This window comes from Embiotoca jacksoni, unplaced genomic scaffold (genome assembly GCF_022577435.1).
Source record: "Embiotoca jacksoni isolate LCO1_2020_lvr unplaced genomic scaffold, fEmbJac1.0.p SCAF_14, whole genome shotgun sequence".
NCBI lineage: Eukaryota > Metazoa > Chordata > Actinopteri > Embiotocidae > Embiotoca > Embiotoca jacksoni.
The window spans coordinates 14,943,248-14,957,586 of NW_027185274.1; the positions used below are offsets into that span (position 1 = coordinate 14,943,248).

A 14,339-nucleotide genomic window follows, 5' to 3' on the forward strand; every position below is an offset into this window, starting at 1 on the left:
GTTTGCTGGAACATTGCGTTTCTGCTTGAGAGCAATGAGAGATTGCGCTTCATTACAGGCAAGCCTTAATAAGATGTGAGGGAATTGCTGGGCCTAAACCTACACTTTTTATTTCCTGTGTAAGCTTTGGAAAATTAGGAACAGACCATTCTGTTGTACACAATTCCCAATTTAAGCCTAATAGCCTACATCTCACCTCATAACATTTCCTGGAACAACGCACCCTAGAGCCATTTTGAAAAATAGTTCACCATGTTAGCGCACGGCTAAATAGTGACTTGGATGAAAACGGATCGAGACCCCGTTCTGTTCACCACCTCCTAATGGGTAAATTTAGGAAAAGGTTTTTGTAAGCTGATCTCAGAGCTGTGGTCAGTGGCAACCTGAGTGGTTTAAATCTCTCAGCGACTGGCTCGCTGTTGTCTGCGTGAGTTTTAGTGTTAATTTATGAGCTGGTTGTCTGAACTCCCTGGTAGGATATTTTTACCCCTCTGTTGCTGCACAGGCTGGGGGAGCACAGAGGAAGGGGCATCACGTCATGCTTTTACTGTAGCCAACCGCTTCTCTGCCCAGTGACAAAACCTGGCATTGGGACTGAGGTTTCACTGTGTGTTGGTGGGTGGTGAGCGACTAAGCATGAGTCAGAGAGAGGGACGAGTGCATGTCAGGTCTTTGGTCTGTCCTCGGCCTGCTTCGGTCGGGCCTTTGTCATCTTACTTTCTAAGAGGTTACAGTGTAAATGTATGGAGGACACGCACCCCGTGCCGCTCTCAGGAAACTGAAAACTTCTCCTCATATACCTTATCAGTGGCTAATTCTCAGCAGAGGCCCGTACTCCCCATCTCCTCAGCGATTAAGTGTACGTCACTCTCTGTCTCAGTTTCTTTTCCCTCCCCCTGATTTTAGGAGTCTACTCTAGATTGAGCGTGTCTGAGCTTTAACACAAAAAGTAAATCTATTGTACTTTGTGAGAGCTGCAATCCGAATTCTCAATTACACAAGTTTTACTTTGGAACGGTAAAAGAAATTTGGACCAGTGTCATCTGATGTTTGTACAAAAGATACAAAGCACTTAACGGGAGTCTAAAAATAGAGGTACCTAAACAGATGGAGTCAGCAGCTCTTAATTCAGGCTTTTTGCAAAAGTGTGTGACAAACAGAGATATTGGCTTTTGAAAGGCCTCTGGTTGTGATAAAAATATAACATAGAGCAGTTTTTGTGCTCACAATTTGTAACTTTAGATTAGGCAACACGACAACATTGAAGGTGACTGCATTTCATTTGAACCGACTGTACTTAAGATGGTCCAGTTGTTAATATAAAATGCAAACACTAATATAAGATGACATGCTTAAACAATTGTCTCCCCTCCTGTATGCAGTAGAAATCGTCAATAATAATTCTAGCTGTAATACTGAATAGCCTTTTTTTTCCCTTGCCCAAGAAAACAGCTGTTTTTGTTTTTATTGATAACTTGAAAACTTGTACCATAAAGAGGTTGTTTGTTCTGATTTGAGGGCAGAAAGTGAAGCAAACAATCATTATCATTTATTAGCATTCTGTCAAAATATTTCTTTCAAAGTGTGAAATTTTGTCACTAAAACACAAATCTTATCGAGCATAATTAATAATTTTTTTCCTAACATAATGTGCAGCTTAAAGCAAAAATATCCTCCTCCGTAATAAATTCATGAGTGTATATATTGGAAATCATACCTGTGATATTCTTTTATAAACAACTGACTTTATTTGGCTTTAACATCCACCCTCCAAATTTTAGATAATGGTTGTTTTGTGCCTTCTGGAATGAAATAATGACACAATAAAAACTTCTTTTAGGGTTTGACAGCCAGTATAGAATAAAAGTTTTTTATGCCTTAGCAGCTACTGTAAATAAAATCTAAAACCTTAGTTATAACTTTTAAGGCTGCAGTGTGTGTTGTGTTTTTACCAGCTGGACTCAGTAACTGGCACCCTGTAAAAGTATCCCACTGCAGCTCTTTAGTTTGGAAAAACTTCATTGAACCTCAAAATATGCCAGAAATGTGTATTTGATGTGACTCATAATCACCCCCCCAAAAAAATCTTGTTTATATTGCTTTCACATTTTTTGCTACATAATACTAAAGCACTTAAACTACAGAGACAAAATGTCCACCCAACAACCAGCAACAGGAGCACAGGGGGCAGTTTCCAGAGACCTATTTTCAAGTGGCAGGCATTATTTACAGACCCACTTGGAGTCTCTCTCACCTACAGCATCATAGAGTTTCACCGTATCTCATGACAGAAGCATCCATTATTGTGCTGCGCTGTAAAGAGAGCGAGGGCTGCTGTGGCCGGACACTTCTCTTTAGGCTGCTGTGAAATAAATTGGCCGTTTCCACTTGGAAGTTTGAGGATGATGCCCACTTGATTTAAAAATCAAGCGTACACTTGAAATGGCGCCTCTGGGGCTGATGTAATCTTGTATAGTCTATTGTTCATCTTGTAATATTAAGCCCAAGGTTTTCAGTAAACAAAAAAATTTGGCATTCCCATGGGAAAAAATGTCTGTTCTTGTCCATAGTTGAATAAGAATGTGCACATCAGCGGTGGGCTTCGATCCATACGTGCAACAAAATAATCCAGTCACACCAGTTTGCACACATGTTGTACTTGTTTGAACACATTTTCAATTATCTAACCTTCATGAAGGAGGTCATGTTTAATATGTTGTGTGTGACAGTATTTAAAGAATATACCTGCTGTATCTGCTTTAGATTTATGTGACCTACAAATAAACAGGGTTTTTTTTAATTTAAGATGACACCCTCAACTTTAAGGCTGCTACGGATGATTATTTTCACTTTTTAAAAATCAAGAAATCCTCCTCCTGATTGACTGACTAATTGTTTGGTCTAAGAAATGTCAGATTTTTTTTTTTTTACAAAATACTAGTTACAATTTTCTAAAGGCCAAGTCTTTATGTAGCTTTTTTTCTGAACAATAATAATAATAATAATACAAAAAATGTTTAGTTTCCGATTAAAAAAACAAAACTAAGAACTGCAGAAAATCAGAAAAATCAGCAGAAAAAAACGGAGAAGCTGGACTAATTACTGTTCTGCATTACTAAAAAAAATGACTTAAATGGTTTGTCAGTTGTCAAATTAGTTCAGTCATTCAAGTAATTGTATTTTTCAGTAATACATTATTCTTCACTATATTTTCCATTCTCCAGTCATTTTACACTCCACATGCAGTACATGAGGATTAGAGTTAAGTGTGGAAACCTAAGAAATCTGCGGTGAGAATAACTTTGAATAATGACAACTTTTGTGAAAAAGGGACTTAAAGCAGCCGAGGAAATCTGAGCTTTTAGAAAGCATCTGATTGGCTATTGAGGAGCAGATTTCTGATGACCCAGCAAGCACAGCCTGCATGAGATTTACGGCATTTTGAAGAGTTAAACGAGATGTTAACATGGAAATATAAACAGAGGCAGCGGACCAGAAAACGAAATGCAGTCCTGTTTCCACAAGGTACCACAATGTGATAATTTAGACCAACTGCAGATGGTCACACACTGGAGGCCAGTGTTCGAAACATTTTTGACAACTTTGGCTTAGTGCACTGCTAAGTTTGACGCTAATGCAGTGCTTCATTTTGTTCCTTAAAATGTGTCCCTCAGCAATAAGCCTGTCGAAATTTGTTTCTGCAGCAAACACTCTGTGGTCCTCAGAGTCCGGTGTAGCCAAGCTATTGGTGAACCACTTGCCCTACCTAATTTTAGTGTTGTTTATCTCCCTGTTATCACGGTGTCTAGGCTAAATAGGGTCTGAGAAACCTTATGTGCAGGCCTTATCCCATGTCAACCCATGACTCCAGTATCAGTGTCCGTTAGATCATTGACCATAGGTATTGAATTCTAATAGGCCTATTGGTGTGTCCTAATGGTCCAAGTATTGAATTATGATATTGGCAAAGGCTGATGGCCTCGGGATTGAATTATGATATTGGTGTGCTGCAGGCTAATGGTTCTTGGTATTGAATTATGATATTGGTGCACTTTGATGGTGTAGGGATTGAATTATGATATGGCTTGGTATCTGCTAATAGCTCACTCTGTGTAATTTTCAATGTCAATCATGGCTTCAGTTTCTAGATCCATAGCCGGCCCTAAGGCTCAATCCATCAGTCAGATCAGATGGGAGCAGGCCTCAACCTTTAGCCCAGGTTCTTTCTCCATTTTCCTTTGCGTTACTGGTTCCTTTTTTTGCTTTGTGCTGTCTTGCATTCAGTCCGTCCAGGACTTTTGCCACCAGATTCATTTTATTCAAACAGTTAACATTTAACCTTTCCCCGAACATGTTTATATATACGTGTCATTTTTGGAGAAAATTTGATTGTTTGTCTGTTTTTTTTCCCCCTTGTTTTCTTGTGTATACTTTTTATTCTTTTATTTTCAGCTATGAAAGGAAGAAATAGTGGATGTTTTACTAACAAGCCAACACCAATTTATAGACATTCGTTTAGGCAAAGACGTTTTATTGACTGTCTGGCTTTTGTTCAGTGGCCAGTCAGTAACTGTCTGTGGGTTTGACATTTTCATACACTGCCTTATGTTGCAAGGAGCCTAATGTTTAAGTAATGGCATGGTAATGGTCCTGAATCTGAGCTAATTTAATTTCTGTAACTGTCCACACCTTTTGCAGTGTTTATGTTGAGCTCATTCCCATTTTGGTAGTTTAAAAGCAACCAGAGCTGTGATGGTCCTGCTGCCAGCTCACGGAGTAAATGGACGGCCTGCTTCTGTGTCAGCCCTCTAAAAATAACACAGACTGCTGGCTGGGCTCAGCAGAAAACTACCACCGATTATGATGATTCAACTACCCTGTATTCACAGGTGTGTGTGTGTGTGTGTGTGTGTGTGTGTGTGTTGGATGGGGGTGGGTTATGCTTAAGAAATTGTTCTCTGTAATCAGCACAGTATTCACTGGTTTACTTTTTAGTTGAGGTCGGTTGGCAAAACTTTGCTGATAGAAGTGTTTAGGTACTGGATGTACTTACTGCTTGTGTTTATTTTCAGTTGCTGAGGCGTAATCATTTAAGTCTTTCTAAATTAGGTCAGTGAACCAAAATCGATGCCTGTCATACTAGTTTAAATTGTAGTGGACATCAGATTAAATAGTTATTTTCTGTCAGGAACCTTCTATGATTACTGTACAGTAATCATTTCATGGTTAATTTAAACTTTCTTCGGGCTGGTCCACGGCTTTGTCTACGAAAACATTAACATTTTTTTTTTATACAAATGATGTCCGATATCTGTTAAAAGCATTGAGCATCCTCAGACTGCACCCTGGCCTCTCCCTGACCTTTGACCTGAGCAGCTGTCAGACTGGGGCTAAGGTTCAGAGGTGGTGTGACCCCGAAGCCCTCTGTATGACCTGGACTGTCTGAGTGGCCTAACCTTTAGCGCTAACGGATGATGACTATACCATCTGTCTTGCTTTTAACAGGTCTAGCCTCCTTGAACTTGAACTTGTTTGGACACTCGGAAAGGAAGGCGGTAAAAACGAGAAAGAGAGAGAAAATTGTCAAAAATGTTAGTTTGGGCTGTTTTTCTACACTTGTGTATCAGTTTTATTTTAAAGCCAAATGACTACATGCGAAGTCTTTCTTTCCCTATTTGTGCATAATTTGGGAGCTCCTGCTCGAGTTGGATGAGCCTCTGTAAGACCCAGTTAAAAGGCATAAAATCGGGTGTCCAGTGCTAAGCTCTGTAGGCTGCCATCTCATTTTTAAAAGTGAGAGTCGTCCTCTTGAGAGAGGGGGAAGGGACTATGTGTTTAGTAGACACAGGCTCATCCGCTGACTGCTGTCTGACCCTGAGTTCAGCGGTATGGTTATTAATAGGCCCAGAGGCCTCAACTTCCAGGAGGCCCTCTGATCAGCTCCAGATGTGGAATGAGAGAGGACAAATCTACGTTAGCCTATCCATGTTTCACATGAAGCAGAAAGTAGAGCGATAGGCATTTGGCGAGACTGATAAAGACCGAGGGTGGGTGGGAGGGAGGGAGGGAGGGAGGGAGGGACAGGAGACCTTTCCACAGCAGGAGTGTGTTTTGTGAGTCTTTGTTTTCATGTGTGTGTGTTTTTTCGTTTATTACACTCTCTGCCCTCAGACCAAAAGACCATAAAAACGTATGGCATCACCATGGCGACCATAATAACTACCTATAAAACAGCGTGTAAACTGTGAAATAAGACAAACAGACCAGAACAGCTCTGACTGGCTGGCTGGCTGACTGAATGGCTGCCTTCCGCCATAAAACTATTTGAGAGCCAGACTGAAGGAATGCCTCGGAGGCTGCAGTGGCTGTCACGACACATGAAAGGATTAGGCTCTGTGTTTTATCTCCTCTTTATCTGATGGTAATGGATAAGCTGAGTGTAGCCTATCATCTGACGCTTGGGCCGGGGGTTTGATGTTTTAGTAGGGTGACGGTTTGTTGAGTTGACCGCTTTGGTCTATTGATTGCTGTTTGATGGTTTTGATATGTAGGCTGTGTGGAACAGGTCAAGTCTTTTATGCAGTGAAGGCTCCAAATAGCTTTTAGCTGTCCTTCACTCCCCCCATTACTCTAGTGGTTCGTTTGATGTTTGGATCAATCAATAGAAAGAGCCTGAGCTCTTACATGCTCCATCCTACTTCCCACTGAGCTCAATTCCTCTTGCTTCATTGTGCAGGCTTTATATCACATTCTCTCAACACAGAATAAATGATATAATTACAACCCATTACTTAGCCTAACGCAAGCTAATTATTCTGTCATTACTGTAAGGATTAGCTATGCTCATTCTCTCTTTTGCACTGTGTTTCTCTGCCTGTTCCTCTGAAAATTCGTGCAAGCAGAGCAGAAAACTCTTACTCATAAAGGCTGAGTAAGACCAAGCCTCAGGACATGTTCTGTTGATGTTGATCGTATAGACCATGAGTGTCAAACTCTTTCAGAAGGCTAGGCCACGCTAGAAAGGAGTGACAGCAGGGTCTGGACATATTAAATATTCTAGACATAAAGACATGTCTAATGTAATGGGGCATTTGGATGTATGCTTTTAATTTATGCTCAGACATCACCATGCTGCTTTTATAGGCTATGGCACAATTCATGCTGATGTGTCATCAGGCGTCTAGAAAATTACTGGATACAACAGATAGACGAGGCTAAATTAAAATGTGGAAAAAGGGCATCACGCAGAGCAGGGATTTAATGTACCAGAGGCACATGAGAGTGATGCACACCTTGTTCACTGTCCTGTAACTGTGCCAACAGCAGGAAGCTGCCAGTCGTCCTTATATGGAAGTCTAAGTGAATTACAACAAATAAAAGAGGCTAACGAATTGAGAACAGATCAGATCTTAACTAAATTAGAGCAACTTTGAACACTGCTCTATTGTTAAGGGTCACAGACTTTCTAGGCCAAAAAGGCGAGTTTGCACGTGTGTTGGATGGCGTGGAAGTCTGCAGCATTACATTGCAAGGCTTCACCTTTGACTATGTCATTATCTACTGATGGCTGCTTGTATGTGCATTTATTGACATACGAACTAACAGCAGCCATGTAAGTTGTCTAAAAAAAAAAAAAAAAAAAAAGTTTGGTCCCCAGGCTCGTATATGTGCTGCAGGGCCTGGAGAGCCCCACTCTTCTTCCAGACTTGATTAATCCCTATCGCCCCTCTCCATGATCGCAGTTTCCATTTTTTAGTCCGTATCTGTGCACTCATCCCCTCCCCAATCTCCTCTCACTGGCACAGAATGGCTTCCTGGCAGAATGGAGGCATTAATTCAGGGATGAGAGGTGTGATACTCTCTCCCTCTCTCTGTCTGTGTCTCTCTGGTTCTCTCTCTCTCTCTCACTTCTCTATCAGTGCTGTGTTTGTAATGCGTGGCCTTTATCGTAGCTGAAACAGCTCACTACCCTCTGATCCTATCTCAGATCTCAATATCCTAGCCGTTCCACCCTGTAAACGCAGGGATGAAAAATCTTGCCCTTTCACCGATGCATTACACCCTAGCATATCGCCGTAACCCTCTCCTCCCATTGCACACTCCACACCACTCACCCTTTGTGACACAGGCCTCCAGCTAAATTCAAACTCTACAAAATGAGACCAAGTGAGCTGCACTTCCTCCATGCCAGAAACCATCTTAGTCTCATTATATTTGTATTTAGGTTCCGGCCGGGCCTCAGAATCCCCTCGTCAGACAATGGGTCAGGCAAAATAATGACTAGCTCTCAGTAAGCTTCAGGAGAGTTGAGGCTTGGATGTTGGGGAGATAAAACAACAACCAGTCTCTCAGCAGAGAAACATGGATCAATAAAAACGAAGCTGCGGTGTAAAAAGACTGTTTTTGATCCAGGCTTGCGTCAGCATCACTGAGGTGAGTCTTGACAGCTCCTGTGCTGTTGGTAGATATGGATCTGTGTTCAAAAAAAAAAAGGAGCAAAACGCTCAGGGACCACAAGTGTCTTGTTAGACTGTGGAGAGTGTTAAGCTGACCCCCCCCCCCCCCTCCTCTCCCCACCCCGCCCCCCTCGCCCCCAACCGCTCTGCACACAAACACGCTTGCACACACGGTTGCACAAACCCACCGAAAAAAAGTGTTGAGACCTCAGTTGTAATGAAGCTGTATTGTTAGCTTGTGGTAAAGAAAACTTTGTGGCTTTCACGCCAATGGGTGAGAGCAAAAGCAAAAACGGAAATTAACGAGGATGTGACTTGCGTCTTCAAACCCTGTGTGTGGTTTGTGAAAACAGCATCTGCTGGCACATTTAAAGTTGTGCACCCTGCTATGTCAAAGGTAGGAAGGCAGACAGGCAGCCTGGATTGTAGTCTCTTATCTGTGCTGCTGTTGTGCTGTGTTTTGAGGGGGCGTGCCTGTGATCTGTGATCATGTACCGTGTCGTTGTAGCAAGCGTGGCTGTCGCTCCTGACTGAGCCGCAACCCCACGACTCCACCCCCACGCAGTAGGTTCGGCATACAGAACAGGCAGCCACATAGGAGGTGGAATGCTGCGCAGGGGAGATGGCGGGGGAGTTTGAAAGGTAGGCCTCGTAGATCTCAGATAAGACATCTCTCCAGACGCCTTTACTGTTTACTATCATAACCACATAACAGCCTCAGACATGCCAGAGATAAAAGGAAAGATTAGTGACTGCACTGGCAGGACAGAAAACTTCATCTGTTAAACATCTGTGTCATGTTGCCAAGTACAGAGGCTGTAAATGGCTCCTCGCTTTGTAATGAACACGGGAAAGCTAATAAATATTTTTAAATATTAGCGTCTTCTGTAGTGTGACTAATATGGTGTTAATATTACTGAGAAGAGGTGGATGTATTTTTGTCTGTCTCTTCGTACGCTTGGCTTGAATTCAAGGGTGGCACTCCATTAGATGAATGTGTAAAACATGCACTGAATGTGGAGCAGTTGAGTTCCGTGGTGTTTGGACTATAGGAGTAGTGGCAGACTACTTGGCATGTGTGACTGCAGACTAGGTGTAAACAAAGTGTTTCTAGCAGTTACAGTCCCAATTATTCTACAGAGAATGAGATCTGAAGCAAATCTTTGTGTGGTGCGCTCGCCACGGCGTGCACTCCCGGTCACCATGGCAGCACAGAAAGCAGCTGCAGATTGACTTCATACTGTGTACATAACAATAACTTTGTTGTCATTCCACCAGCCTATCTGTCTGGGCATCGTCGGAGCGTGAGGGTGTAAGGAATTCCACAAAGTTTTGATACCTCAATTAAAGTGCGTCTGTCTCCTGTTATCTCATTTAGTCTGTAGTCAATATGATTGGCATAATCAGACATGCCTGATTGGGGCCTCCCATTTAATTAATCATTCTCACTGTATCATCACCTGTGGCTCATTAGAGTAATTAGAGCGAATTAGTCAGATAGAAAGGCCTCTCTCTGCCTGCAGACGAGTGGAAGGAATTTCATTAGGAGAGATCAACACACATACATACACCTTAGGTCTGATGGCCATTGGTAATAGGATTTGTTTACCCGTGACTGTTATCGGTGATTAGTATTATTAACACAGTGTTAGGATGGAGAGATACTCATTTCCGTCTGGCCCAACCTCCCCTCCTTGCTGCGAACATAGCTCCCCATGCCAAATTTCACTGGGCGAACATGTTAGCAGATTTCCTCTTTTGAAACGGAGTTCAAAAGAATGTGGAAAGACTGGGCTCCCCAAGTTACTGCAGCGGCCTGTCTGTGCACTCATGTGAGAGCACACGCGTGTGGAGCAGTGTGCGAGAGGCTTCTTGGCCAAGTCGGTGTTGAAGTCTCTCTAGGGAGTGTTGGCAATCTGTTCCAATCGTCTTTACAGCTGACCAGACGACCAAATGAACCAGGACAGGGACTGCTGCTGTGGGCCAGTCCAGCCAAGCCAAGCAGGGCTGTTACAGCAATCACACAGACATTACAGCCCACTTAATGCTCCCCTGCACACACCATATTCCATCCTCTGTTAAACTAGACAGTGCAGTCCAAACCAGCCGGAGCTAGATTTAAAAATAGTGCTCGAGTTAATGTGAACGGTTAAATGAATTAGTACACCAGTAAATTAAAACTGTTTTCAGACATGAAAAGTAAGACATTTCAAAGTCAGGCCAAGAAGAGCCACAGAGCGTTGACCTCAGAGACTGAGCCTGAAGGCCCCAAACACAGTGGACACGAATGTTTCATGCATTTTGTGTGGTGCTCCATGGTGCACTGCAGGCGTTCCACTGACGTATCAACACAAGCAACACAAGTATTACATATCCCAAGGCAGTGTATCTTATTTGTATCATCCTATAATATGAAGTTTGGTATTTTTTAAATATTTGTAATCAAATTCTTTTTAAAGGTTTATCAAGCTGGCATGATCTCCGTCACTGATGGCATTCAAGATCGCAGCGAGAAAAGTGGTTGCCTTGCCTAACATTAACTTTAAAAAACTAGACTGAGAAGCTGCTGGTAGCTGCCTTTAGTGACAAGGAAAGATAATACATTCAGAATTGTAAACATAGTTTAAGATATGCAACTCACTAGGACATTTCCTAGAGAGGTGTGGATAAACATTTGAATTCCTCTTCTGAAACTTATTTTCCAGTATTCTGCATGCCACTTTTTGTTTGAACTGAAACATGCCAAGGCAGTCGGCAGTGATCACAGCCGTGACTCGGACAGATAGTGACAGATGTCCCCATTCCGGTCATTATAAAAATGAAAGGTCCTCATCTTTCTATTTAGCCATCTATTAATCTAGCTATCGGCTATCTTTAGTCGCGACAGTAATATAAACTGCAAAGTGTGTGCTAGCAAGGATCAGGTTGCTGGACCAATTAGGCACTGACAGTCCTTACTGCAAAGAATTCAAATGGTTTCAGTGGTCATCTTGATCAGAGTTTAGAAATTAACTGTGGGAAATGTGTATTTGTCCTTTTGTAAATGTTCAGAAACCAGTTTCATAGGGGGGGGGGGGGGGGAAGTCAGTGTGACACTAATAGTACACACTTTACAAGTTCAAGTTTGTTTTTGAAATTAAAATAAAATAAAATAAAAAGCTAAACTTCCATCTGCCCATATATAAGCAGATGGTGTGTTTTATCACTGGTTGAATCCAAAAACAGGAGTGTAGGGAGTAAAATGGCATCTTCAGTGTGCTTTTAGCTTCTGTGCAACTTTGTGACATGTAAACTGACCACAGGTCAGTCCAGTTTTATTTTGTTCACAACCCTAGGTATACAAAAACAGCATTCAGCAGAGAAAACACCTACTTGTTCAGGCTTTCACTCACAGTACTTAAATATAACCAATGTGCAATAAGATGTGGCTTAAAATGGGAATACTAATGGTCTCCTAATGGTCAGTCGTATTTGGTTTGTGTGAATCTCGGGCAGGCAGTTTGGGTTGTTACGCTCTATCAGCAAGATGACTGTAAAGTCTGCCTGTGTCTGCTGATGTGGGCAGAGAGTTTGCTGCATAGTCAAAACCTGACTGGGTCTGAGGGTCGTTTTCTTTTTTTTCAACTAAGACCATGCCCATAATTACTTGCCCACTTGGCATTGAATCAATCCTCTTTCATGTGTGATGTGTTTATTTAGCTTAGCAGTGAGAATTTTTGTTGGAATGGGGATTTGGTAACACATTGGGGATATATGCAGGATATTGGAAAGGGATTGGACAGAATCAAGGGCGTCAGGGATTGGCACATGACCTCCTAACGCAGAACCCTGGTGGAGGACTGTAGTTGTTTCAGCTTTGCCTATAAACAGATCTTATTGATAAAATCGCATGAATAGATTGATCGACTGTGCGTAATTCCTGACTTTAGGATGACACTGTTATGTTGAAAATACGTTCTCCTCAAGTTTGGACTAATTTGTACATCAAAAAGCATTCACAAATAATAAAGAAATTGTTTCCAAGGTTATTTACTTCAACTGAGTAAACAATATTATAAGCTGCACATTTACTGCTGACATTAAAAGACTAGAGCACATGAACATTTGTGTAGACTGTAACAAAGTTATCACGTGGTTTGAAGGTCATATCCTCTATAAATCCATAGTTGAGATAAGAGGAAAAATATACCAAAGCTTAACAGTAGTTGTGACTTCAATTGATGCAGACAGCCTTTTTTAATATTTCCTTTTAACATACTTACTCAAACATTTATTCTTCAAGTTTATGCGCTTCAAGATGAAAATCACATACTCTAACAGTCGTCCGTGGTATTTTACATTTGCAGTAATTCGACCACATAATTTCAGAGGGCGTTTTTCTATTTTCAAAGTGTATTCCTGGTGTTTAATAGCACAGCTTGGATGATTAACAGCGTTATCGCTGTACTTTGGGGATATACTTACATTTATCCTGGTCACTGCTTACGCTATTTGAATTCAGATCAAGCTTTAAACTGCAAATTTTCCTCAGAGTTATTATAGTTAAATGATTTTGGTCATGTCCTCTCCAATCAGAAAAGTATGCCTCAAGGCCTAAAACATCATATTATAATAGTTTTGTGATTAATATCTGCCCATTTGATGCTTTTCTCTTAAACCAACTGGGTCCTGCATGTATTCCTGTTCCTGTAGCTAATCTTTACCAATATAATAATTACACCTCTGTTCATGAATTAGAGCATTCAGTTTTTGACAATTAATTTAACATGATTAAAATTTAGTAGGTTCCTCCTTTCATCAAGCGTTGCACAAGCTTCTGCGCACGCTCGAATTCACTAACAGATAGTGCAGCTGCTCCATGGCCATGGGCAGACAGGCTGCTACATCAACTGCTCCATGGGCAGCGGGAGCAAGATGGCATGTAAGCAAGTGAGCAGTTTTTTCCCCCAAACATCCTGTGCTACTGCGTAAAATCCATTGCGGAGGACAGTCGACCCAGTCCGTTTGTTATATATATATATATCTATATATATAGATATAGATATATATATATATTTTTTCAGTTTGTGGATAAAACGAGATCACGGCTCGTCAGGGAATTCAACTTAATGCTGATGGGGAGAAAATCTCCTAATTAGTACTTGATCACACTATTTCTTTAGAGAGTTGTATTTTCTGTGTGTGTGTGTGTGTGTGTGTGTGTGTGTGTGTGTGTGTGTGTGTGTGTGTGTTTTGGGGGTGTGGGCGATGTGGGGAGGTGGGCATGTGTGCATGAGTGTGTTTTGGGACCTTGTCAGCAGACTGAGCCACAAGGGCCCCTGTGGTAATGTGTGTATTAAATGATTAGTGCGTTAGTTAGCATAACGGCCCTTCAGCAGCGTTTAATCACTCTCAGGGGTGGGCGGCCTCACAGGAGGTGGATGGGAGGGGGGCACAAGCAAAGGGGGGAGGCGGAGTAAAAGGGAGAAGAGAGAGGTTTAAACCGAGAAGAAGGAACTGCTGGTTGAATGAGTGAGTGGATGATCTGTAGAGAGGACGGAAAAATGAAGGGGGGGAGAGAGAGAGAGAAAGAGAGAAAGGAGGGCAAGAATCATACAGTAATCCGGCAACACACTCAGCAGAGAGATACCATCTTTACAAGGCCTGAACGTCTTGTTAATGTCAGCAGTCGGCCCATCATCTGGAACAAGTCCCATAAATAGCTATTAATAACAATGCAAAATGGATGTGAATACAGGCGGGCTTTAGCTCAGCCTTGACAACACTGCTGCTGTTGTTGTTAATTGTGTTGTTGTTATGTGGGGAGAGGGGCGGGTTCATGCGGTGCAGACAGTCAATAATTGTTGTGAACTGCTTCTTTATGGACTAGTTGTAGTCTATTGC

The 14,339-nt window shown here is 41.9% G+C and overlaps 1 protein-coding gene across 4 annotated transcripts in view; it reads left to right on the forward strand.

Moving 5' to 3' along the window:
- The window catches only part of cux1b (cut-like homeobox 1b), a 60,936-nt gene that overhangs the window by 2,968 nt on the left and 43,629 nt on the right, over positions 1–14,339 (forward strand). The gene's annotated exons all lie outside the window — the stretch shown is intronic.